This window comes from Onychomys torridus, chromosome 12, assembly GCF_903995425.1.
Source record: "Onychomys torridus chromosome 12, mOncTor1.1, whole genome shotgun sequence".
NCBI classification, from domain to species: Eukaryota; Metazoa; Chordata; class Mammalia; order Rodentia; family Cricetidae; genus Onychomys; species Onychomys torridus.
Window position 1 is genome coordinate 5,292,216 of NC_050454.1, and position 22,580 is coordinate 5,314,795.

The window sequence follows — 22,580 nt, forward strand, 5'->3', positions numbered from 1 at the left end:
AGAACATTCCCAGGGAGTCACGTGTGCATTGTACATGGAGGAGATCAAGTACCTGTGACTTGTTTGTTCTGTATAGCATGGCGGTGATTGTGTGTGTGTGTGTGTGTGGGGGGGATTGTTCTCACCTCATCTGTACACACCAGGCACCTGGGGCTCATAGGACAGCTGGGACTTCTTAGGTCACTTAGCTGTTGTCCGGATGCTGGTGTCAATATGCCAAGGTCTGAAACAGTGGCTTTTCTGAAGCTTTTTCTTTCTGCATCCTTGACCATCTTGGTTGTTATCGGAATACTAAAGCACCGAGTTTCAAAGTTTCTGAAGACAAACTTTAAGATGTTAGGAAATCAGCTGTTCAGAGAACTTGGGACTTAAAAGTGTTTCTCAAACTAAATAAAAAACAAAAACAAAAGCAAAAAAAAAACCTTTGAGAATTTTATACATGTGTACAGTGAAATATCATATATATCCCAGTGCCCACCTGCTTCCACCATCTCTCCCTCCCTCTGATAATTCACTGAGTCTAATTAGTGACGTATTGTAGATGGGTGTGGCTCCGCCCACTGGAGCGTTGGAAACCTCCCGACGGCCACACCTTACAGCTATTACATTCTTCTTTCTTACTCATTCTTTACCACTGCCAGAGTGTTTGTTTGGGTTGAACATGTGCACAAGTATACAGAGGCATGCGGTTATCTGCTTTTCCATTTATGGATCAAGATACAATTAATTGATAATTATACTGCAGCCTATGTTGTGGCATTCTGTTAACTTACTTATTGGGTGAATTCATTGTCAGAAAGGCCATTTGAGGTGGATATCTTCCCTTTTATAGATGAGGAAACTGAGATTTAGAGAAATGAAAGAATTCTTTTTAAATGTGTTTTTATTTGAAATAGAATTACATCATTTCCCCCTCCTCTCTTCTCCCTTCAGTTCCTTCCTGACACCCTCTTTCTAACCCCTCATGTCCTCCCCTCTCAAGTTGATACTTTTCTTTGATTACTGTTGTTACATATGTATACACACATATATGTTTACACACATACAACTTGCTGGGTCCATTTTTGTTAGTGATGTGTATGTAGTTTCCAGGCTGTCAATATCAATGGACTGTTAATGTCCATTGGAATAGTTCACAGGGTCCCATGCCTAGACTAAGAACCACAGGCAAATTCTAACTGCTGAGAGAACGTAAGATTCTTTTGTTTTTTGGGGGAGGGGAGGGTACTTTTGAGACAAGATAGCCCTGGCTATCCTGGATCTCACTCTGTAGACCAGGCTGGCCTCGAACTCAGATCCACCTGCCTCTGCCTCTGCCTCCTGAGTGCTGGGACTAAAGGTGTGCCCCACCACGGCAAGTGAACAATAAATAGGATTCTTCTCCAGGTTTTCTATTTGGGAATCCTCTGGCTTGTACTGTGCCACATCCGTACTATAGATGCCTCTCACCCAGGTAAAACTACAGAACTGCTAAGGAGGTACCTCTTCGATCCCTGAAGTTACTGACCTCGGAGCTAGAGGGTCCTTAAAGAGATGGGAGGGTTGGCGGTTTTCCAGCTGTGGAGGCTCCAGTGTGGTCTTAGAGTTTGGGTGCCTACAAAGTGAGAAGTGGAGGTGGGGGGAGGGAGGCTTGAGGCCTGCTGGCAGCTCTGATTTCCCTCACTTTAAAAACTAAACCTCCTAGTCTTCACTTAGCTGAAGAATTGTGCTGAGATGAAAGGTTGGAAATCACCATGGAAGCCTAGTAAGTCTTTGTGAGGGCTACAAGGCAAAGTGGTTTTGCTTTGCTGATAGCTGTGATGATCCCAGGGCGGAGACACCCAGCTCTGCACGTCCTTGACTTCCTGACACCTAGTTGAAAGCCTCTCTTTGAACTCACATTCCCATCTTGGTGGGATGTAGCTGTTTTCCTTTTTCAAGGAAGTATTTGATCTGCGGAGCTCCCTCTGAGGCCTTGGGAACTGCAGCTGGAGATTCAGGGTCATTCAGCCCTGAGCAGCTGCAGAGCCCTCTGGCTGCCCTGTGCACAGTGTCCTTGAACTGTGTCTGTCTCCCTGGCTGGGTCTTCCCTTTTGACCCTGGCAGTCTTGCTTTGACTGGTTTAATTTCTGTCTAGGAAAAAGTGCATGGTTATGGCCCATCTTATATTCCGTTCCTGAGGGAGCCTTCCAAGGGAGTGCCTGTCAAACATACCCAGCCATTGAGTGCTCACTGGGAAAGACATCTGGCAGTGGGTCTGCTATTGTCAACTACTTTTGGAGGTGGCTATGCTACATATGATTATTATGCATGTTGGTTATAGGGAGTGTATTTTATCTCTTAGAAGTGCTGTGGTTAGAAGGTGGGCAATGGGGGAGAAGACAGACAGGGAATTGCAGGGGTAGAGTTTGTACTGTCAGTGTGTTAGTATTGGCCTCTTGCATTTACCATCTCTGGGATTTAGATATGCTGTTCATTTCCTCTATAATACGGGAAGAGTGTGCCTAGCTCATATGGTTATTACTGCTGTTAAATAATACACCACACAAATCTGTGTACATGTAAAACCGCAGTACAATTGCTAACCTAAAGTAAATCTTTATCACATCATAGTTATTGCTGTTAGTATTTCTGAGTGGGGAGCAAAAGAGCTTATTTTTTCCCCCTAAATCTTACCAGTGGTGTGATCAGAGCTTTGCTTTTATAACAAAAACAAATACAGCAGAACCCATTCTTTCATCTCAAAACAGTCGGTTTTATTTGCCACTCTGGGTTGTTTATATCCACCTCTCTGGACACCCTTCACCTTATACGCTATTGACTGACACTAGTTGGCTGCTGTTCCCTAGCATATCTTTTCAGTGCCTTCGTTGGAGTCTTTCTTCCTATCCACTCTTTCCTTTGCATCTTCATGATTGTTTTCTGCTGTAGCTGCTTTTAATACCCAGCCCTAAGTCTAACCCAGCTTCTGGGAGGAAATCAAGGAACCATAGCCTGCCCTCCACAGTAGTATCTTTCTAGCAGGGGGAGACAGCATTGAACTGTTTTCTCGCCATTCTGGGGATGAACTTCTGGGGGATATACCGTCGCTTCCTAATGACAGTGAGTCCTTGATTCATTGCAGGACCTGAAGAGAATCCTGACAGCTAGAGTGTTGGAAGAGGCTTGAAAAGAAGGCCAACAGGAGGCTTCGCTCTCTGAGCTGCTTGGGACCCCTCTTCTGGGTGGTCTCCAGTGAGAAGGCTGGTATGTAAAGGGACCGGATGGGTGGGCGGGCTCACCCTGCTCCTGGCTGCATGCTGCCTTGGGGTTGTCAGGCTCCAGGTGGACCTCTGTGAGCAGGAAGGGTTAACTGGTTGGAGATCCTTATCCTTTTGTTATCTGCAACTGGAAATGTCTTGTGCCCTTGATTAATTCACGCATGGATGCTTCCTCAGCCTCCTCAGTAAGTAGCTCCTTACTGTACATTTATTTCCCCACGGGCTTACTGCATTGAGACTGGAGCCTGTGTTTCTAACAAGTACTCTAAGGAAAACATCAAAGGCCACATTTCCGGAGCCGAGACTCTCAGGGGTCTTCCAGACGTCCATCTCTATTACCTCCTTCTTGCCCAACATTTGCTTTTAGCTGAAAAGGGAGATTTTGTCTTGAGTTGCCCTGTAGACGTATGTGACTTGGAATTTGAGACCCTGACAGCTGCTGCTGAGCTTTGAGCTCCAAGTGTGAGCAGCATGTAGACATAACCTGTAGAACACGGAATCATTCTCCCTTGATTCCTGGGGCCCAGTGTTTCTTTGTCTCGTGAATGACCTCACTGCTTTTTGTATTTGTAATGGAATGCACAGTCATTTACAAGTAATCACACAGTAATCCCTCACACTTGGAGAATGCCTTCCTTCTTTCCAGAAGGCTCTCACTCTCATTATCTCATTTGATCCTTATAACTGCTCCAAGAGGGAGGCAGAGTTACTGCTTTAATCTCCCATTTTCAGGGGTAGAAACCAAGGCTTAGAGAAGGTAAATAGTAAGTCAGAGGTCACACAGTGAGTATGGGACAGAGTCAGACCTGGAGTCTCAAGTCCGCAGGTTCGGGTGCCTACTCTCTGCTGCTGTGGCCTCTGGAGGGTATGCAATGGTTCTGAGCCCCTGTCTCCCTTTTGACACATTGGGTCTTGTGCTGCCCCAAAGGCAGTTGTGAGTAGAGATTCAAAGAGACTGCCTGGGGAGCCATTTACGTGTGGTGGAACACACCAGTAATGAGAAGTACTACTGTTTTGACTATACGAACCTTGAATGCAAGTAGTGCATCTGAACTGTAGATGAAGGGAATACTTCGTCCTCCCACCCTCCTGAACATCTCTGAGGTTCTCCAACCCCGTGATGAGCAAATTGACCTTGCTGCCCTGGGTCGTTTGGAGAATTGTGCTGACCCTCCTTTTCTACAGAATTAATCCTTAATGTTCTTTGGAAGAGCCTTAGAGGCACATGTTTGGGATGGCAAGACTGGATTCTAATGCTGAACAATGGGATCTGCATTTCAGACTTCATCCGTGAAGGATGGGCATGTAGCAAGGCTGTTGGAGTAGAGATGGATGGAGAGCTAGTCTTGAAGGTTGCTGTTTTTTGTTGCACGCAGAACCAAAGAAGTCCATTTGCTGTGCCTGGTAGTGCAGACCTGTAACCCAAGGTACTATGGAAGCTACAGCAGGTGGCTTTCAATGTTAAGGCCTACCTGGGGTGTAGAAGTGAGTTCGAGGTCATCCTGATCCACTTAGTGATGCCGTGTTTCAAAATTAAAAGTAAAAAGTGGAAAGAAGGCTGGAGGTTCAGCTCAGTGGTAGAGCATTTGCCTAGCTTGTCTGTGTCTCTCTCTTACACAGATACATACATACACATTCTCACATGTGGGACACACATACAGAGGGGATAATACATACACACACTCACACACAGGGAACACACACACTCATACACAGAGGGAACATACACACACACACCATACACACACACACACACACACACACATACACACACACACAGGGTGGTGGGGGAAGGAGAGGAGAGATAGGATTTTGTAGGGCACTTCTGAGTTCACAGGATAGTAGTGTACATGTTGAATGTGTTAAGTATGAAACACACTCCAAAGAGTGGATTTCATCTTGGTAACAGTTGCATGAAGAGTCAGCCATGTGATGTAGTCAGGGGAACAGCAGAGTTGACTGTGGACTGAGGTCTTGGATAGCTTTATTTCTATATACACAGCTACTTACAAAAATTCCACACCAGTGAGATAAGCATTGACCTGTGGTCCTAAGAAGCAGAACAGGGCAGGAGGTTGAAGGCCAGGGAGTCAGACTTGGTTCCATATAAGGAAGATCTTTCTTGTGCAAAGATGGAATTAACAGCTGTGGGGAAATCTGATCTCTGTCTCATGGGAGACAGTGGGGATGCTCAGGGGGATTCATGAGCAGTCAGGCATATTGGGTCAGAGGTGCTCCATGGCTGGGAGGAAGAAAGAACACATACATGAAGGGAGTGGAACATCCCTTTGCTGATAAGGAGGCTAACTTCTAAATGTTTGCAGAGTAGAGGGTGAATGTGAGTCTTCCGTTTCCGATTTTCATGTTTGTCCCGACGCCTCACTGCTTGGAACTTGGTTTTGGAAGTTCTCAGCCCTTCCCTTGGTAATGTCCACAGTGGGACATCTTAATTCTCTGCTAAACTACTCCTGTTGATACACCAGCGGAAATTGTGTTCCAGACAGGAATGAGGACCACCCCTCACCCTCCTGGGAGACCCTGGGAGCTGAGTCCTGAGTTCTGGTTCTGGTGTGCGGTGGCAGGTGCTTTGGTCCAGTTGTCTTACCTATTTCCAGGGTCACTTATGTCTGTGTGCACAGCATTGTACAGCCGTGAAGGTCTGTAGAACAGACCCCACCAGCACCCACGGAATCTCCTGTCTGTCTTTCGTTCTTTCTCCCTTGATTTGGCCTGGAGTCACTTAGACTAGACTCACTCTTGATTAGCTTTTCAGCTCCGATTTAGTCATCAAACATTCCACAAGAAGCTCGGGGTTAGAATTAATTTGATAGATTTTACTGTCTGATTTGCAATCAAGCTCTGCCCATGGTCTGGCTTGACTCTGCATCAGGGATCCTGATGTCCGTCTCTTGATAAGAATTCAAGCTAAACCAAGTGCTCAGGAGGCTCTCTAGCCCAAAGGTCTGCGGACACTTCTTTCAATATCTGTGTAATGTGGGCTACTCAAATGCCATGTATTGTATGACCTTAAAAAAAAATTGTCGTGTGTAAGGTATTGATTGGCTTTTTGTTCAATTAAAAAAAATTGTTGTGTGTAAGGTATTGATTGGCTTTTTGTTCAATTTAACTTAAAAGCGTTCATTGTCTGTAATCATTGTACACAATGCACTTTGACACAGTTATGCCGTCCGTCCTCACGCCCCGCCCTTCCTTCCTCCCATGCCCATCTCTGATTAGTTGCTGTCCCCCCACACAGGTTTCTTCTTCTGCTCTCGTGTCATGTACACATCAGTGGTTTTGTGTCTGTGTAGCGTCCAGGAACCACAAACAAGAGAGGACATCCTCCATTGTTCCTGAGACTGGCATAATTCCCTTCATATGACAGTCTCTGGTTGTGTCTGTTGTCCTGCAGACGGCAGAACTGACCCCGTCATGCCTATCTGTCACGTTTTCTTTATCCATGCCTGTGTGTTCCGTTTCTTAGCTATTGTGAATGCTGCTGTAATACACATGTTGGCGTGGTTTGGTCACTATGCAGGAGGAGGATAGTTGAAGCATATGATGGTTGTAAGTTTAGCTTCTTGAGGGACCGCTATCCTGATTTTCAGAGTGGCTGGGCCACTTTTCATTCTACCAACAGTGTTTAAGTGTTCTTTTTTGTCCATGCCAGTGCAGCAATCATTGATAGGGAGAGACGTACTGACTGGAGCGAGATGGGATCTCAGTGTAGTTTTCCCTGGCCTTTCTCTGATGGTTAGTGATGCATTTCATACTTACTGGCCCTTGTATTTTATCCTTTGGAAGCTGTGTCTTCAGCCCATTCACTATCTGCCTTTTTAAATTTTGTGTTGCTTACCCTGTGGAGTTCTTTGTTTATTCTAGACATTAATCTTCTCTCAGATGAGTAGCTATCTAAGATTTTTCTCCCATTCTGTAGGCAGTCTCTTGTGGCATTTGGGACAGCCAAGGCCCTTGTAAGGTAGACTTTAAGCTTTCAAACCAGCCACTTCCTATGCTGGGTTGGGAGGCTGTTTCCTGGAACAGGATCGTGTGTGTGTATGTGTGTGTGTGTGTGTGTGTGTGTAGTAGATGAGACTCGATGTCTGTGGGGTGTGTGTGTGTGTGTGTGTGTGTGTGTGTGTGTGTGTGTTAATGATTTACTCAGAACAAGGAGAGCTGCCTAGTGTGGGGCATGTTCTTGAAGTGCCAAAGAGAAGGGTGATTTTTCTGACATCCTCCAGCCTTCTTCTCCATATATGGAAATGTTTACCCACCACACTCATCTATTGGAAGGGAAGGAGGTGACTCAGGGTTTGGGAGAAGCAGGATTTGAATTCTTGTTTCCAGAAACCAAGCAGAGCCCCCTCCCCCGCCTCCTGCCCTTCCCCCTCCATGCCTCTGCCCCTTGTTCTGGAGGCTGAAGAGAGTGCGCCTCAGCTCAGTTCCCCTTAGGCTTCTGGACCACATCCCTGCTGTGTTCTGTCCTGGGCCTGGCTTTGTGAGAGGGAGTCAGGGCAGTGAAGGCCCCGCTGTCTGTGGTGGTGACCTCTTCACGTGAGTACATCATTATTGCAAGGGCATTTTTGCTAGCCGACCTGGGATGCTTGCTTGCACAGGGACGATGGTGGGAAATACTGTGAGGAATGTCGAAGCTTTAGTCTGGGGGGAGGGGAGGAACGGCTGCTTTCCCAGGGGAGCAGTTCTCATGGATGGGTTTAGAAATGGGGTCAGCCGGAGGAAAATTTTTATTTGTACCTAAAACCAAGCAGACAAACAAACAAACAAACTGTACAGGTATTATTCCCACCTGAGGCCTAGCTTCAGTTAGGTAAAAAGATAATTTGGGAGTATTGTCTGATTGCCAGGGAGAAAGCACCAGCCAAGAGGGATGTGTGTGGGAATTTGGGGAGGGGGCGGTCTTACGCAGCAGAGCAGGGCTATAGTTGGACTTGAATTGTGACACATTGGTGTCTGGCATTCCTGTGGCCCACAGAGTCTTGTGGACCTTGTGTAGATATGATGGGTTGTCCACGTTGCAAAGAGTCAGCCATTAGCGGGTCCCATCTGTCATATTGCACAGCATTCTACGGTGCAGGAGGCCTTGAGAGTATACTTGTCCTGAAATATGACTGAAAGATTAGAACCCAGACTCCTCAGTCCGTTCCCCTGACAGGCCACTCAGTGCTGTCCTATAAGCAAGGCGGAAGAGGCCTTTGTAATGACTGGCTCTGCTCATCTTGGGGGATGGAGGAAGAGCTGTACAGGAGGGAGCACCTGACTGCTTCTCATCTGTGTCTTGTTTGGGGAGCACGTTGCTGCCTTCCTAGTCTGGCCTAGAAAATGCGCTATTGACACCAGCTACTTAGTCTGTGCTGAGCCCTACAGTAACTAGTCTGTAATTATCTGTAATTTCCCCATGTTAGAAGGTAGATGCTCTTTTCTTAATTTACCTGCAAGAAAAGCAAGACCCGAGGAAGTGTGAGAAGCTGCCAAGGTCTTAGCCCTTGCATATAGGTTTAGTGCATACAGGGTCTGTTTGACTGCAAAGGCCAGGGGTTATCCCAAGGTTAAGTTCCCTTTCCCTGAACTAATCTGCCAGGCTTCTTTAGTGTCATGCATCTATCTAATCTTACTAACTGGTCTGTGTGTGTGTGTGTGTGTGTGTGTGTGTGTGTGTGTGTGTGTGTGTGTGCATGCGCGTCTAGGCTAGATACATCTTTAGGTGCTGTCCATTTTTTTAAAAAAATTTTAATTTTTTTTATTTAAAGATGGAATCTCTTATTTTCCAGGAACTCATGAAGCAGGCAAGGTTGACTGGCCAGCGAGTGCCAGGGACCTGCCTGTCTACCTCTCTGGTACTGAATTACAAAGTGTGATGCCATGCTTGCCTCTTTAGAACCTGGCTCTAGGGCTTGGACTCAGTACTTTACTGACTGAGCTATCTCCCTGGTCTCCTAACTTTATCGATCACTATCTCAACTCCCGGGCATTGTTCTGTTGTGGACAGTATCCCCGCCAGGGTTCAGATGGCATAATTAAATATGCAAAACAGCAAGGGTGTGCTGGGGAGGAGATAAGAAACATGGAAATGAGGGGGAGTGATCGATAATGCAGAATTAGATCTACCAAGGGCTGGATGTCAGGGAGGGACTCTGCGAGGTCTGTTTTAACTGAATCTGAGTGACAAGGGCCAGCCATGTAAAGGACAGAGGAAGGGCCTGTGTGGGCGAGTGGGAAGGAGTTCATGTGTGGGGAATGCAGGAGCGTGCTGTGCCAGCAGCTCATGACTGTGGATGCAGAAGCAGCAGAGGAGAGCTATAAGGGGCTGGTTGGTGTGAGTAAACCAGTTCACTTCCAAGTCCCATGTCCAGGTCTGCTGGTAGCCGCCTGAGTTACGTGTCACCAACGCCTTTCTGGCAACTGTTTGAGTTCTTTGACAGGTGAGGGCCGTAGAAGAAGCATAAAACTTGGAGACTTTTGGCACACTCCAGGGGTGTGTGTGTGTGTGTATGTATGTGGTGTGTGTGTGTGTGTATGTGTGTGGTGTGTGTGTGTGTATGTGTGTGGTGTGTGTGTGTGTATGTATGTGGTGTGTGGTGTGTGTGTGTATGTATGTGGTGTGTGGTGTGTGTGTGTGATGTGTGTGGTGTGTGTGGTATGTGTGTATGTGTGTGGTGTGTGTGTGTGTGTGTATGTATGTGGTGTGTGGTGTGTGTGTATGTATGTATGTGGTGTGTGGTGTGTGTGTATGTATGTGGTGTGTGTGGTGTGTGTGTATGTATGTGGTATGTGTGGTGTGTGTGTATGTATGTGGTGTGTGTGGTGTGTGTGGTGTGTGTGTATGTATGTGGTGTGTGTGGTGTGTGTATGTATGTGGTATGTGTGGTGTGTGTGTATGTATGTGGTATGTGTGGTGTGTGTGTGTGTGTGTGTGTGTGTGTGTGTGTGTGTGTGGTGGGTGGTGGTGGGGTGTTGGTGGTGGTGCATCCTCGATGTCACGCTGTAGCAGTTGGATGGAGGAGGGAGAAGTTCAGGACTTGTTCGAGTGTTTTCAGTAGGATGTTAGAGTGTGATTTCCTTTAGAGAAATGTCAAGCAGCATGGACCCAGAGCTTCATAAAGACACATCAGTGTTATTTTGTAGAGAAGCTACTAGAACTCCAGACCTAAGACTATGGACTTTGAATCAGCATCTGCAGCTTCTAGCCAGGCAGTTGAGGGTGCAGCAGCTCCTGACTCCTGACTGGGAGTGGTGAGTGTGCCCCATACAAGGTCTTCAGAATGTAGCTGCCTCTGCTCTCTCGGGATTTTTTTTTTTTTTCCCCCAGTAAAGTATCTTTTCCCATCAAGAATGTGAAACCTTCTGAGTGATGATATTTAAAATGTTACCTTTTTGTCTTGTTCAGCACATGCCAAGTATATGTTCTACCACTGAGCTATGTCTCCAGGCCTTTTTCAATGTGTTTCCTGTTCATGAGGAGATTTCTCTCTTTCCTAGACCTTTAGCAACACACCTTCCATCCCATCAAATGGGCCTGCAAAGACCCCAGAGAACCTGCTGCACCAAAACCCCTTGTGGCTTGAGGCTGTGACGAGCCGGCCACCTCCCCGTCTTCCCTTGAGTTTAGCTTGCCATTGTCTGGTTCTCCCCGGGCTTCCTTTGAATGAGCTGGGCTTTCCAGAAAATGCCCACGTTTTCCAGTGTAGAGAAGGGTCTCTGAGTGGTTAGGCAGAAGTTTAGTCAAAGTCCCACAACAGATAGTGTCAGAATCAGGCTGAGATGCTAAAGTGACGAAGCCCTTACCTCAAGTCACCAAGCCAAAGTGACCTTGTGTGAGTCCCATGCCTCTGTGTACCCCTTGGCTACCTGTACCGCAATTGTGTGGGTCTGAACATTCTTCCAAAACTTGCTAAACTAAGTCAGGGGGTGCTCATTCCTGAGGCTTCTTTACACAGTTCTCTTCAAGTAGTTTACAGCCTAATGTTACCAGGTTTTCTAAAAAAGGAAAAAGAAATCAGTTTAACACCATCTCTTAAAAAACAGTACTTTGTGTTCACTCCCCCTTTCTCCCTCCCCCCCAAATTTCTTTCATATTACCCATTCAGTCAACAAACATTTATTGAGTTCTTACTGTATGCCAGGCATTGTGCTAGGTGCTGGGGATTGATTCAAAGATAATTTGGAGGCGTATGGAAGGGAGTGGATAATTACAGCACAGTGAGATCCGTGCTGTAATAGAGGGGTATATAAAGAACAAGAAACAGCACCACGAATAGCATCTCGGAACAAATTGCTGTCTTTTTTCCTTCTGGATTATTCCCTTATGTATATTGCCCAAAGTGGGATTACTGGGTCATTTAAAAGATGAAAACAATTTGGCACCAAAAGATGTAATGGCTTTGCCTGGGGAATACAGCTCAATTTTCAGCAGGAGAAAAAAAACCCCACAAAACTGTTGACAACTCCCGATTTAGACCACTTTTCCAGGAGCACTGGGGAGTTTTCATGCTAAGCTATCAACATGGCACCTTCTGCAGGGGTGGGGGGGCACCTGTGCCGAACATGCCAGCTTACATGTAGAAACACATGTCCTCCCCGTCAACCTCTCAGACCAGTTGCTCTGACTGTAACGTGACTCCAGGAGTATCGTTTTCGTCTTCTAACTGTACTCTGGTTAAAGGAAGTGACTTGCTGAGGAATGCAGTTAAGAACAGGAGAAATCCACGGGTGGAGTGGACTCTTTCATTCTGATTCTCAGCCCACTCCCCATGCTGTGTTCAGAAAGCCTGGGCACTTACACTCCAGCTAGTGTCTGGAATTTACCAGTGTCTTTTCTCAAGGTCAGGATGTTCTGACCCCCAACATCAAAGCTGCGTACAGCATCCTTTTGTACATTGGCCCAAAGAAATCTGAGGGCCCATTTTGTTTCCTGGCCCAGATCCTGAAAGACTATTTGGTTGGCCCCAGCCTTGGAATATGAAATCCCAAGGAAAGCTGAAACTATGCCACGGTTGTCTTTGAAATGTGTGTGATTTATCTAGTAGTCACAGTTTTAAGCCATACCGTTGTCCCCAGTATTGCGCACCTCTTGTAACAGGAATCATGTATGTGTCCACTGTAGACCCCAGTCATGTCCCTGCTCTCTCAGCTCATTCTCTCCCTTTCCCGTTATCCTGCATTTGCTCATCTCCATGCTTCTGTTCTCGCTCTTCCTTTAGCAGTGAGATGACCTCACTTCTCTCTATCTGTAGAACTCCTGTTGTCCTATAGAGGAATTAATCGAAGTCACCATCTGCTCCCCGCAAACCACCTCCTTTGCCCTACTAGAGACTCTGTTGTGTTAACCTGCACCAGGTAGCTGCGAGGCAGCTGAGTGTCCATGATCATGCTTAGAAGCACAAGATCCAGGCTTGGCTCCAGGCTGTGGTACTTTCTAGCTGTGAGGTGAAGCGTGTTGGAAACATACGACTAAAATTTTTTTTCTTTAGATGGGCATAAATAAATGGTCACCCCATGTCACAGTGTGTTCTGGGACTTGTGCCTTGGTCTGTGTGTCTTCCTGATCTGTTGTCCTTACATATGTAACATGTCTCCTTTTCTATGGAGCTGTTTAAGGGCAGAGAATGTTTCATTTTCCTGGGTCTGTGGATGTACGGAGTTGCTGCCAGGGCTCCTTTAAAGGAAAGAGCAATTCCATACATCCTAACTGATCTCATCTGGTTAGGGCATCATTAACTGAAGGTTCCACTTTGTTGTGCTAGGCTGGCTAGGAAGGGGCTTCTCTTGTGGGATCCTCAGCACACATAGGGATGGGTCGGATGGGATCCTGCTAGAGCTTGTCTCAGCCTCTGAGGTGCTCAGAGTGCTGGCTGTCCCTCATGGCAGAGTGGGGGTCATGTGATTTAGTTGCTTTCCTGTAAAAGTTGCTGAATTAGAAGGAAGGGATAGTGGAGCTGTGGATTAGAGTCCACTCAAAAGCCATCCCCCACTCCCCACCGGGAAAATCCCTTACATGCTCATAGCTTGCTGTTATGGAAGGTTGGCTATGGAAAGGAATCCTTTAGTAAAATGATGGTTCAGCCAGTTAGCTTTTTCTTGTATCATTCCCTCAAAATCGGCAGCCACCATGAATCTTACAATTCAAGAACTTTGGGCCAGGATACCAAGTCCTCCATGTTCTGTCTGTAACACCCTCTCTAGCTTCCTGTCCCACTGTTCCCCTATTAGTTCTGTGCTGCTGGCCTCACTGGGGTCTCTGAGAATACCCTGGGCTCATCCTCAACACCTGTGCCCATTGGTTCCCATGCCCATTCGCTTCCTTTATATGTGGCAGTCCTCTTGGATTTTCAGGCTTACTTGAAAAATCGCAGCCTCTGCAGAGACCTTTGAGACCCTGAGCAGCAAAATACAGCATGAACTTGCTTGTGCAGCCTTTTCACCCAGTCTTGTGTGTTCCAGCATTCCCACAAGGAGGCTGTGAGTTCTTTGGGGAATCTAGACACATTTCAGCACCTATACCTGCCTTCTCGGCCCACACTGCTTTATCAAAGCCCAACTACTGGTAAACGTCTGTTTTCTGTACCCTGATGCAGGGAATATGCCATCATGTCAGCTAACAGCTACCCCAGGGGGGCCTCAGAAGTCAATACCAGGGTTACTCAGGATTTGTTTGATCAAGAGCACAGCCATTTGAAATCTGTTTTAGAATTGATCTGATGGTATTTCATGACTGTCCTTTCTCAGGCTTCTTCTGGACACCTATAGATCTCTGATTAATGCCAGGTCTCTGAGCTTTTTACTTAAAGAGTGTAACAAAGTAGAATAGACAACAGATTTGCAGGTTTCTTACATGAACATTAAAAAAAAAAAATGCAGCCATTATTTTTATACCAAAGCAATTCGAAGTGTGAAAAAGGCAGTTTTTTTTAAAGTATATTTCTGCCTTGAGAAGAAGAATACATACATGTCCATATTCTATTTGTGACTATGATTAATAAAACCCTTGTCACAGAGCTTGGTTTTGAAGACTTTGGTTTAAGGCTGGTGCTGTTGTTAGCCCCTAAACCTTTCATGTATATTCCAATCTTCATGTTCCTCTGTGTATAAGTAGAAACTCTTTCTCAGTGTTGATAGAGTTTAACTAAGATTTTGGATGTGAAGCTGATTAATGTGTGATTAAAAGTTAGGTTTGGAAATATTTTTGAAAGTATCATTTTTAAATAGTTTGCATTACGAAATACATGTAAAGTGTTCCTGTATTTTATTTTTGAAAATGATAACAAATGAATTTACTTTGAAGGAATATCACATATCTTAATATAAATCATTATGTGATTTTTCATCCAAATTCTTTATATCTTAGATCTGTGGTTGTTGAGAAATTATAGAAACCTTGGAAAGAGGTGAACATGCATTAATGTGCAGTATGTGGTCTCTGTACTACAGATGCTGGATGCTGAATTCCAGGAAATAGTTGTCCACACCCTGAAGGGCAGGTAGTATTGGCCCTGTTTTGCTGACAGGAAACTTGAGCCTGGAGAGGTTAACATCCTTTACACCAGCCCAGGATTTGGAACTGTGCTCCTGATGGGTTTTACAAACCCTTCTATTTACACACATGCCATGGCCTGCCTGGCTTTGTTTGCTCTCTCTGTCCTCTTTCTCTATGGCAGCGGCTAGTTTAGGGCCAGATAAAGCAATGGCAATCTGCAGTCACGAAGCCCCTTAGACTGTGAGGAGTCGAGATGAGTTTCTTGGCTTTCGCTGCCGAGAATGCGCGTTCTCCCTGCTTCTTTGAACTCATTCTTCAGTCTTTACTTCTCTTCCTCTCTTTTGGGGAGACTTTTGCCATTTCCACTTGGGAAGCCAGGAGATTATGTGAAGAAGGCTCCATATTTATTTTTAAAACATGTAAGTGACAAATCAAATTCATTAGTATCTCTCACCGTCTTCTGGAACCTACAGACCCTGTGTGAAAAAGATGTCCAATGGCCGGACATTGATATCTCCCTTGATAGGGTTTCAGACAGACTCCCCCTTTCACTTCCAGAGCCTTAGAGTTTTTATCTGGCAAGAGTGTGGGCACTTTTGTTGATTTCTAAGGTTTTAGAATTCTACGTTTTTTGAGGTCTCCAGGCCGTCAGTATCCGCTGAGCTGCATACTCCTGCAGCTGTTTCTCTGGTGCTTTTCAATCTTTACATTTAATCGATTCAACAATGTCGACTTTTTTTTAAAGGGAAGCTCTTATAGACACTCCTGAAATATAAGGGTGGAGCGAATAAAAGGATGTTAAAAAATAGAAAACAACCAATTAAATAGTATATAGCATATAATTCTCCTTGGAAACTTACTGTGAAATTGAGGAGCACTTTAACAACTGGTAATTTAAATTGCATTTGAACTCTGCTAATGGTTTGTTTGCATGGCAACTTCAATCATTTCACAGCAGTTCTTTAGCAAAGCTGCTCGTTCTCTTTATGGCAAAGAAGGAGAAAATTATGGAAAGAGAAGTTGACTATAGGAAAGGGAGGCCGCACAGAGAGGGAAGCTGAGGAGACGATGGGACTGCCCAGGGCCAAGGGGCAGAGCTGTCTTTTATTGAGGCTTAGACATCTGGGGAGTCAGAAGCCTTTTTGCCTCTCATGGAAACTGTTCTGTGTTTCTCTCCCCCTGTCCTTGCCCTGCATAAGGAGGCTTTGATTTTATTGGGTTTTGGGTTGGGGGAATCTTTTTTTTTTTTTTTTTTCCCATCAGATTGCACTGTCTGTAGCAATCAGTGTGTTGGCAAATTTGAAGTTGTATTTCTGGTAAAAATGATTTTTGAGATTTCTGATATTCTCAGGACCTCAAACTCTCAGGAATGAACTGCTTCAAGTGGGTTCATCTTGAGTGAACTCCATTTTCCTTTCAGAATTTCTTCTTGTTGTTGGGTATACTTGAGTGTGTGAGAACTCAAGGCAGGTCCCTGTCCTCGTTAGTCTGTGTTAAAGATGGGCAGTAACTAGATGTAGTGGAATAAGCCCTGAATCCCTATCACTAGTGATGGCTTCTTGGTCGGCCACTTCCCTCTCCTGGTGTCTGCCTCTCTTGTTGTAGAAGAATTGTGGAAGTCACCGAAGGTTTTTTCCCTCTCTAACTCTTAAGCTTATACACAGATGGGAAGACTGATATCAGGGTCATGGAGCAATTATATGATTGGTTAGAAAATGCACGAAGATACTATGGGAATGAGGGTGGAGTTTTTCTGGCTTGTGTGTTTCTATTCCATGTACCATGGACAAGTTTTAGATAGTCCACTTCCCTGGAATGTATACTATATAATCCCAAGAGCCATAGTTTTCAATGATCTAGTCCGCATTGAGGACTTACCAAGGAGTACTATGATTTTGCAGCTCTCTGTGGCCCACTAGTTCTCATTGTACGTGAAAGGAAATTGAAATTCAGAGAGCCACGAAGTCATGTTCTTTTCTTCCGTGATTGCATCTGTTTGATCTGTCTTCTATTTCTGTAACTCAGATGAGTGTTTTCCAGGATGATGAGATATGAAGAGTGAGAGCATTCTCTTCCCCCTTCCTTTGAGACACACTTATCAAACAAACAAGAGTGCCTGGTACCTGCTGGAGGTTTGGGAGGTCTAGAAGACTCAGACATCATCCAGGAGGGTTTCGTCAGAGACATTGTCGGTCTAGGAAGTTAGGAAGCTGGTTGGAGCTGGGAGATTCAAACATTCCTCTCTCTGTTTTCCACAGGTGGGAACTAAAGGACAGAAGCAGAGAGAACCTGTCAGCTGGTTCTGCATTTGCCATTGTTCGCTATTTCCTCAGTGGAGGAGAGCTGTTTTCCCTCAGCTGGTGAGTCCCACACAGAAATATCTTCTTTTTTTAATAGCTACACACACACACACACACACACACACACACAATCTTTAATCAGTTTTAAAAAAATAGTGGGTGCTCAATTCAACAAGAATTGAGAACCAGAGAGTCTAAAATGTTCATTATCATCATCATCATCATTATTTTTGAATTGGTTTCGTGGCAACAGACTAGATACACCAAAGCCAGTAAAACATGTGGCGGGGCAAAGGTGGGCTTCCCCTCTGGCCAGGGGGCATGTGGAGAAACAGGAGGAAGGCTCAGTGACAACGATTCCATGTCACCAGTAGCTGTGCGGCTCCCCTCTTTTTCCTTTGTCAAGAGGTTGAGCGTCACTGAACTTGAGACACTGACGTGATGATGACAGGGAACAATCCGATGTTTCTTGTTTACTTCCACGTAATGTGCAAAAGGCAACCTCATTTTATTTTTCCATCAACCTTTGGAGGCAGAGAGGGCTAACTTAGCCTTGGCGGAGCGTGGGAGCCTTTGCTTTCATGACCTGCTAGAGCCACAGTGCTAGTTGAGTGTGGACTTTGTTGCTGTCTGGTGGAAAGGAAAACGGCGGTCAGATGCGTCGTCCTGCAGTGGCTCTCTGTGTCATAGGTAGACCGGTAAGATGGCTATGGCACAAAGAATCGTCTGTATGGTGTGACCTGGTGGTGCCTTGGTGACAGGCTGAGGGAAAGTAGTTGGGGGATTCTTGCATCTACTGACTAGCTCTGTGGTCTCCATGATGAGGATCAGTCTCTATGTACTACAAGGATTGGCCTTAAACTGTGTAAAGAATAGACCTCACTATAGGTGTTGTGGAGTGTTTCAGAACACAGTGAATGCTGCAGTGATCGGAAAAAGCCCGACTTGCTCTGAAAGTGTGACCGACTTCATCCTTGTGTCTGGTCATTTTGTTTTCTTCATTGTTGTCTCTATAGCATGGGTAACTGGTGCTCATTGGCTTTGACTTTGAGTATTTATTAAACTCTCAATCATGGACTTAAATATTCCCCCGCCCCAGGTTATGGTTGCAACATCAATGGGAAGCTTTGTTACCTGCTTCACCTTTTGAGTTTCTCAGTGTTTCAAATGAAATGGTGGGAGCCTTGAACTTGGATTTAATGGACTCCAACTGTGTGATGGCAGAACAGGAAAGGTTACCTCATGAGTCAGCTGGAAGAGGCTTGGAAGGTTCTATTGTCCTTAGATTGTTAGGATTCAGCTGTGGCTCTTGCTTCTGAAGCACTGACATGGCCTTGGCGTAGGTTATTTAGAACAAGGTGGAAGGGTGACCTTGCAGTCTCAGAAGACCTGGTTCACAGGGAGGTGGTTTCCGGCTCACCTTAGCAGGGTGCCAGCTCTGATGCTCTGCGGTCTTCTTTCCTCTGTCCCTTTTTTTGGTTTCTGGCTTCATCATCCTCAAGGTATTTGCCTTCTGGTTAGGAGATAGCTGCTCAGTGACCAGGCTGAAGACATCTGCTTCCCTGATTGGAGGAGAGAGAGCTTTGTTGCCACATTCACAAAGGCTTTAGTTACTACCCAGTCATGAACCTGTCACTGAGGCCCAAAGGAGGGGACCGTGCTACTTGGAATATCCACACCAGAGACTAACACTCAAACCTCATGGCAGCCACAAGGCACAGAGGAAGTGGCTCCTAAGAGCATTTCTACTATTGGGGATAAAGGATGAGAAACCTTGCTCTCAGCCCTCATTGGAAGTGTCATGCTTCAGTGCTGGTGTCGTCTTCTGGGAGGGATGTGAGCCAGCAACTCTACAAATATACCGAGAGGACCAACAGGCTGTGGCATTGAGAGCTGCTTACAAGAATGAGATTGGAAAAGGCAGAATGCTGGGTCATATGTAATCTTGACCTTCAAGAGTATAATACCCACGGGGCTGGAGTGATGGCTAAGTAGTTAAGAGTACTGACTGCTCTTCCAAAGGACTCTAGTTCCATTCCCAGCACCCACGTGACAGCTCACAACTGTCTGTAACTCCAAGATCTGATACCCTCACCCAGACATCCATGCAGTCAAAACACCCATGTACATAAAATAAATTGCTTTTTTAAAAATTAAAAAATATAATACCTAGTCAGAAGAAGGACAGTGTCTGCCTGTGCCCCATAGTATAGTGGGATGTCTGGTGCATAAAAGGCACATGACACATTTTGGGGGATAGGAGAATAAATCTGAAGGTTGTGAGTATCCCTTTCCCCAAGGCTGCTCTACCAGGTACTGACTGAATCTCTTGGGGTTGTTGTATTACAGATAGGGCTGGACAGCATGATTTGATAAGGGTTAAACACATGACTGTACAGAAACAGGCTTTTGAAAATGGTGTGGCTTCAGACACTTACTGTGAGTGCATGCAAAGGTAGAGTATGGCAGGATGAGCTAACAGAAAGCCTGCCGAATGTTAGCCTTTCTTTGCCTTCATTTTCCAAAGCCCAGAATTTGAGGTCACATTGATTGTCTTACTGGCCTCTTACATTTGTTTTGCGCAAGTCTGTTGGTAGTAATTTATCAAGTGTGGTCCCTGCTTTGTATTGTAATTGTTTTCTCCTTCAAGATTCACAATGAATTAAAATGGAAGTAAGATACTGTAAAGGTTGAGTCTAGCACGGTGCCTAGGACATAGTACTTATGCTTGGCATTCACCCTTCTCCACACCCAGGCCCCTCTCCTTTGCCAAGACTAGATGAGCAGTAACTTGGTCTGAGTCTTGGGAAGAAACTCGATTTGCAGCTTTTTTAATCATTAAAGTTGAAGCCTAAATCAGGAAGAGGTACCAGGAGGTAGACCCAGAGACCTAGGAAATTGAGTACTTGAGAGACCAAGAGAAGCTGTAGTCTAGCCTGTGGGATTCTTGCTTTGTTTGTTCACATAATCACACCTTCTGCCCCAAGCATGCCTGGCCCAGTGGGAGTCAGGAAGGAAATTATTTCCCTCCTTGGATATCAGTGTACAATTGTTGGCGCCAAGGACTTTGAGTTTTAATATTTCCGTTCTGGTCTTAAAAACTACCAGGTATTAGTGTCTTCCGGAAGCAAAACATCGGTCATTCTGTTAGAGGTTTATGTCTTGGCTCCCTGCAGTTACTTGGCCAGGTGGCTTCTGAGCGTTTGTCACCATCTGCTAAGCCAGGTTTCGTTTTTATTTACTTGTTTCACAGATTACAAGAGGACTTACTGAGTGTGAACTGAGGCCCACACAGTCTCCCAGAGTCTGTGGGACTTAATGTAACGCAGGGCCATCTTATAGGACCATTGTCCATTGAAGAAAAGATAGAGAAATCTCTTCAGCCTTTTGCCTAGTTCCACAGTATTGTTTCTTGGCTTCTGGTTGAGTGGGGATGCCTTTTTCTTTCCTCGCCGTGGACCTAGGAGCTCAGGGTTGTTTCTAAGAGTTCTTTCTCATTGGGTTCCTGTGTGGCTGAAGGTGTCTGAATCCTGCACAGATGAGTGGAAGATCCTGTGGCCCATTGCTGTACAACCACTTCTGGTTATAGTGTCTGTACTTGTTCTCTTCCGCGAGTCTGCTATTTGTCAGAAAGGTAGCAACTCCTGAGTTTCCTTTCCCTTCCCCCAGTGGAGTCCTAGAGATTGAACCCATGGCTTTATATGTGAGAAGCAAGCTTTCTGGCACTGAACTACACGCACATCCCAGTCTTAGACTCCTCAGGATATTATGTCAAGTTAGGCACACTCCCTGATCTCTAGAAGCTTGAAACTTTGAGGAAAGATGCGTAGAAAGAGACTCACACACAATGGGAAGAGGTGCATAGAGAAGATGATCACACACTGGGAAGAGTTGCATAGAGAAGATGATCACACACAATGGGAAGAGGTGCATAGAGAAGATGATCACACCCAGTGGGAAGAGATGTATAGAGAAGAAGATCACACACAATGGGAAGAGGTGCATAGAGAAGATGATCACACACAATGGGAAGAGGTGCATAGAGAAGATGATCACACCCAGTGGGAAGAGGTGCGTAGAGAAGATGATCACACCCAGTGGGAAGAGATGTATAGAGAAGATGATCACACACAATGGGAAGAGATGCATAGAGAAGAAGATCACACACAATGGGAAGAGATGCATAGAGAAGAAGATCACACACAATGGGAAGAGGTGCATAGAGAAGATGATCACACACAATGGGAAGAGGTGCATAGAGAAGATGATCACACCCAGTGGGAAGAGGTGCGTAGAGAAGATGATCACACCCAGTGGGAAGAGATGCGTAGAGAAGATGATCACACACTGGGAAGAGATGCGTAGAGAAGATGATCACACCCAGTGGGAAGAGGTGCATAGAGAAGATGATCACACACAATGGGAAGATGATTGCTTACAGTATTTTTATTTGTCACAAAATGTGTTTCAAGCCTTATGATATTGGGACATTGAGGTAAGTAAATCACAGCCTCAGGTCTTCCTGGGGCCTAGACAGAGGGCATGGAGAGGGGAGAGGATTGGGATCAGAGGGAAAGTTTCCAGGGACAAGATTTTTCTCCAAGAGAAACCCAGGTGGATGGTATGGGGAGACTATGACCACAGTTTGGGCAACAGAGGCCGGTTAGTATCAGAGAATGGAAGTGGGTAACTGAGCAGGTCACAGTTTCATGTGTGCTTCTGTCTCCAGTTCACCTCCAACCCTAACGTTGCATCAGAAAGTACTGTAGTGACATTTTATACACTGGTGTTATATTTACAGTTATGCATGTGTGACCATGGTGACCTTGGGTCTGTATCTCAAAGCTAGAAAGCATCTCTGTGTTCTTGAGCACAAGAGTTTCTGTTACTGAATCTTTGGTGGTCTGATTCTACCTCTTCTTAGCTTTAATGAAAAACAGTAGATTTAGTGGGGAGGATCATTAAAATATTCTAGGATTTGAACATTTCAAACTCTAATGCAGTACTGTCAGTTACTGTTTCTGTATGACATTCCCCCAAGTTATCAGCTAAAACAAGAAACAACATTTCAAACTGTAAGGTGGTGGTACACACCTTTAATCCTAGCTCTTAAGGAGGCAGAGATAGGCGGATCTCTTGAGTTTGATGTCAACCTGGTCTACGGAGTGTGTTTCAGGACAGCCAGGGCTACACAGAGAAACCTTGTGATGGAAACAACAACAACAACAACAACAAAAACCAAATCTATCCATTGGTACTTTCTACAGGTCAGAGATTGGGTAGCTTAGATTGGTCTTCTCATGAGGTTGTAGGTGAGTTTTCCCATTCCTGTGCTCTTTCCTGAAGGTTCTCTACAAAACACATGGCTGCAGCAGGGTGTAACTAGCTGCCTTCAGGTTGTTGGTCTGAGGGCTTCCACTCTTGCTGTGCAGATCTGTCCACCTGGCAAGCTCCAAGGCAGTTGGCTTCTCTGAGTGTCAACAGTTTTCCATGTTGTAAGCCATGGTCTTTTTTTTTTTTTTTTTCTTAAATTAAATTTTTTTTTTTTTT

The 22,580-nt window shown here is 45.3% G+C and overlaps 1 protein-coding gene across 1 annotated transcript in view; it reads left to right on the forward strand.

The window, feature by feature from the left end:
• The window catches only part of LOC118594076 (LIM domain containing preferred translocation partner in lipoma), a 606,198-nt gene that overhangs the window by 46,895 nt on the left and 536,723 nt on the right, over nucleotides 1–22,580 (forward strand). The window contains exons 2-3 of the mRNA XM_036203866.1: nucleotides 3,104–3,225; nucleotides 16,989–17,090. The gene's annotated coding sequence lies outside the window, so the exon portion shown is untranslated. The remainder of the gene's footprint in view (nucleotides 1–3,103; nucleotides 3,226–16,988; nucleotides 17,091–22,580) is intronic.